This window comes from Mus caroli, chromosome 2 (genome assembly GCF_900094665.2).
Source record: "Mus caroli chromosome 2, CAROLI_EIJ_v1.1, whole genome shotgun sequence".
In the NCBI taxonomy this organism is placed as follows: domain Eukaryota; kingdom Metazoa; phylum Chordata; class Mammalia; order Rodentia; family Muridae; genus Mus; species Mus caroli.
In genome coordinates, this window is record NC_034571.1 from 59,917,390 (window position 1) to 59,922,177 (window position 4,788).

Here is a 4,788-nt window from a genome sequence, read left to right on the forward strand (position 1 = left end):
CCTGGCCAAGAGACCAGCCCAGCCAAGGGTTCCTATAGCCACAGCCCTTCATGGAGGGGTCTCACAGTGGACGGTGGATTCTAACTCTTGTACCTGATGAAAGCATCACACAAAGTCAATATGATAAAAGGGTACGTGTACATTCCTCAACCCGACGTTCAGTTTTATGGTCTCTTATTTTTAATCACTTCATTTACTCTTAGTAAAATACATGTGTCCCTAAGAATAAGAAACTTGGATGAAATACAAAGTCTAATGTAAATTTTTTGTTACAATTGGACACAATTATGTGATAACTCTAATCTTGGTATTTAAAACAACACACATATTCATTCCAGGAAGTACTACAATATGTACTCCCTTTAGGTTATAGTGTGCAAAGGTGAGCTCTACAGAAAGATATTAACCACCTCTGAAGTGTGGTTTTCCAATTTTTTTCCTGGGTATATGAAAAACAATGTCTTGCTATGCCATCCAGGTTAGCCTTGAATTTATTACCTAGCATGAAGTGGCCTTAAAGTTGTCACAACCAACCTGTCTTGGCTTCCCAGAGTGCTGCCATTACAGATACAAGCCACTGCATTCTGCTTTTTACTTGGATATGAAAACACAGATTTCCAGTGGCATTTATAGTTCAACAGGAAGTATATTTAAAATGAACGTTTGCCTCTTCTTACTGTCTTATTTGCTATTCTATTGCTGTGAAGAGACTCCAGGACCACAGCTCTTATGAAAGGAGGCATTTAACAGAGGACTTTCTTACAGATTCAGAGGTTTAGATCATTAGCATCATGGTTGGGAGCATGGTAGCATGGAGGTAGGTGCTAGAAAAGTAGCTGAGAGCCTCATTCTGAGAGCGAGAGGCTCTATGTTTTCATAACCCCTTGGCTATTTACATGCCTTCTGTGGGAAGTGTCTGTTCATTTCCTCTTCATATCTGTACTGTTTTGACACAGTACACTAAACTACACGGTGGCCTGTAAGGAGAAGGAAAAATAAACATAACCATAACTGGAAATAATTGAATTGTTTAAAATGGATCTCTATCTATTGGGTTGAGCTGTCATTCTCTGAATGACTTTATTCTCTATTTGAAGGGCACTTCCACATACAAATCACAAGGAGTTTTCTGGTTTTTTTATTTTTTATTTTTTGTTTTGATCTAGATAGCTTGGTTGCCACTGTTTCAGAACACACGTTTATTGATATTACTAGTCAATAATTACAGTTCGTTTTAAGTGCTATAAGGGGCTGTGAGCACAGGATAGTGAAAGGTCACATGTTTGAGACTTACCAGGCATGGAGAGCTTTGTAAGGCATTGCCTTTGTTAGTCCCCATTGCACATGTATTTCAAAGTTCTTGAAATGCATTCATTCACTCAGATTGCTTTTTTCCCTGGGCAGGCAAGCAGGAGTCGGAAGACTGTGGGGTTAGTCACCTGCCCTGAGTTGGACTAGCTACCCTCCAGTCTGAAATCTTTGCTTTTGTGTAATGTGTTATTTAGCAAAAGCAACAGAGCTAGCTAACTGCAATCATAATTCTCCCTTAAAAACATCCCTTAGTGAAATAGAATAAAATAAAATAAAATAAAATATAAAAGATCTTAAGATCCAGGAGAAGAGCACCTGTGGGGACAATTTCAGCATGTCACATGGTGTATCATAGCAAGCCAAGCAGAGAGAGAGAGAGAGAGAGAGAGAGAGAGAGAGAGAGAGAGAGAGAGACTCTACCAAACTTGTGTGTTTCTTACTTATTTGTGTATTTACTTTTTTTATTAAAATGTTTGTTTCTGTGTAAGGATGTGGATATGGTTAGTGACACACACACATACATACATACACACATACACACACACATACATACATACATACATACATACAGAGAGAGAGAGCACTCTGTGTGTGTGTGTGTGTGTGTGTGTGTGTGTGTGTGTGTTGGCATGTGGGTTATTGGTAGAGCATGTGGGTATGAGCCCTTGCCTTCCACTTTTTACATGGGTTCTGGGCATCTGAACTTAGATCATCAGCCTTGCACAGTTAGTGCCCTTACCTCTGTGTAAGCTCCCTAGCTCTCTTATATTTATTTATAAGATGCTAAAACATTCTAGATTTCTTAAGGATATTATTAATTCTCACTACATGCATATAAAACAACGAGGAAGCATAAATTTATTAGTTACCCTAAGGCCACTCAAATTAATGGAGGAAAAAAGCATACTTAAATCTTTACGTCTCTTTAGCAAAGAACGTGGGCTAGAACTTTAATACTAATATTTTATTTTATTTTATTTTATTTTATTTTATTTTATTTTATTTTATGTGTATAGGTGTTTTGCCTGTGTGCATGTCTGTACACTATTTGCAAGCCTGGCTCCCCAAGGAGGCTGGAGTAGACATCTAATCCCCTGAAACTGAGTTAAAGATGGGTGTGAGCCACCATATCAGTGCTAAGAAATGAACTCAGATTCTTGGGAGGACAGCCAATGCTCATAACCAATAAGTCACCTTCAGCCCAAAGAAGAACTGTTTTTGTAAATTTAAATGTCTAGTAACTAGAAAATCCTCTCCATCCTCCTCCTCCTCCTCCCCCTTCTTCCTCTTCCTCCTCCTTCTTCCTCTTCCTCCACATTTCCTGCATTTCTGTCTCCTCCTTGTTCTTTGTGGTGCTGGGGATGAACGCAGGGTTTCCTGCATGTTAGTCAACTGTTCTAACACAGCTCTATCCCAGACTGAAAGCCAGTAGTTACGTACAAATTCAAATAGTTTCAGTTGATCTTAGTCACTGGTTACAGTAATAAAAGTCTTGCTCAATGCAATGGTTAAAAGATTCCTGAGCAGACCTGGTTGTTTTTTTGAGGGAAGCCTATCCGTTCTCGTAAAAGAGTTTGTGTTGTGTATCGCTATGCTATCATAGTGGAAAACTGAGGAAAATGATGGAGAATTTCCATTTAAGAAAATTCCATTTGAGTTCAGTTGACTTCCCAAGCTATGACACCCTGCTAGAATGCAGGCTTGTCCTGGGCCACAAGCTCTGTGCTGGCAGGAAGCAGCTGCCCGGAGGAGAACTGTGGTGTATGGATCTCTGGCTTGGGATTCGAGGAAGCTGCAAACAGGGGGGCAGAGAATAACAGTCATTGTTATTTATTTCAGATGCACTAGATTGAGGCAGTGTGTTTAATACTTTATTGATAATCTTATTTAATCACCACAAGATCATACTAAAAATGACATTACTACCCTCATTTTGCTGCTGAGAGAACCAATAATCACTATTTCAACAAGTACATAGTAAGTTTCAGGACAGCCTGAAGTAAAACCCTATCTCAAACGCTTTTAAATAAGGACTAGAGATTTAGCTTTGTTCAGCCCTTAGCACCACCCAAAGCAGTAAAAGCATAAAATGATTGCACAGCATACATGTGCAAACACATATGAGCGACACTTCCTTGGGAGAAAGGATGGAAACTTTAACTTCAGATAATGCTGTGGGACATTGTATATGTCCCTGACAAAGCAAAGTTATTCAAATATTAAGTCTTATGTACTATAAGGTTAATAATTAAGCAAGCCTATTTAACTCTAAATAGTCACATCAAAATTAAGAAATAATAATTAACATCAGTAATAAACTCCGAGAGTGTTCCTGACTCTTAAGAACTTTTGTTGTTTGGTAATTTTTAAATATGTATATTGATTGTGTGAGAATGCCATACATGCATACAATGTATTTGATCACAGTCACTTCTAATGCTTTTGTTTAACTCCTCCGAGATCCTCCCCCCATCCACACCCCATGCGAACTTCCCACCTTATTTTGCTTTGTTTTTTTCTAAGCCACCAAATCCAACTGCCCAGATACTCCTGAGTGTGCAACCATCCACTGGGGCATTCTGATGCTCAAGGTTAATATTTCTGTACTTTTTCCAACTTACATGTTTCCTTTCACCACAAGATTCTTGCTGACAGGCACACTTGAGGGTGAATCATCACCACGCCACCTCTGATATGTACCTGCCAATTTATAATTACTAGTATTTAACATAATTATGAATAATCACAATTCAGAACCCGGAAAGCACACGACTGAAGCAGAACGATTTTGATACGTAGCATGTGTAACCAAGACAACTGGCCTTTTGTGTGCCCAAGTTGTGTAAATGTTTATGGCAGGAACGATTCTAATACAACCAAGCCCATCCCTGTAACGCGTAACGTGGGCTGTGTTTCATGATAATAATCTCCCCCACGATAATTACCTACATTGTTTAGCTATTAACTAATGTCTTGCAGGAATAAAACTGGAATTTCATTCAGCAAAACACAAGTGCCCAGCTTGCCAATGTTTTGTTTGCTTGTTTGTTGTTTGTTTTAAGACACAGATGGTACGTATGCACTTTGACCCCTTCCAGATCTTCCATCTGGTTTAAGCTCAACCTTTTACTTTGCCTTGAAACAAGAGTAAGATGGGGACAAGCCTGCTTAGAGAATGTCTTTTCTATCTCTTCACCTTAACCTTGTAATTATGCTGTTGTGTATATAGATGAAATAGCCTAGTACTCTGTGATATGAAATCAGCTGATGGTACTGGAAACTTGTTTTTTCAGACCCAATGACTTGAAGATCCTCATGGGTCTTAGCTTTTTAAATGTCAACCATTCTGAAATTTTATAGAAGTAGGTTTAGCAGTAATCTTTTTTTTTTTAATATTTTTATTACATATTTTCCTCAATTACATTTCCAATACTATCCCAAAAGTCCCCCATAGCGCCCCCCACTTCCCTACCCACC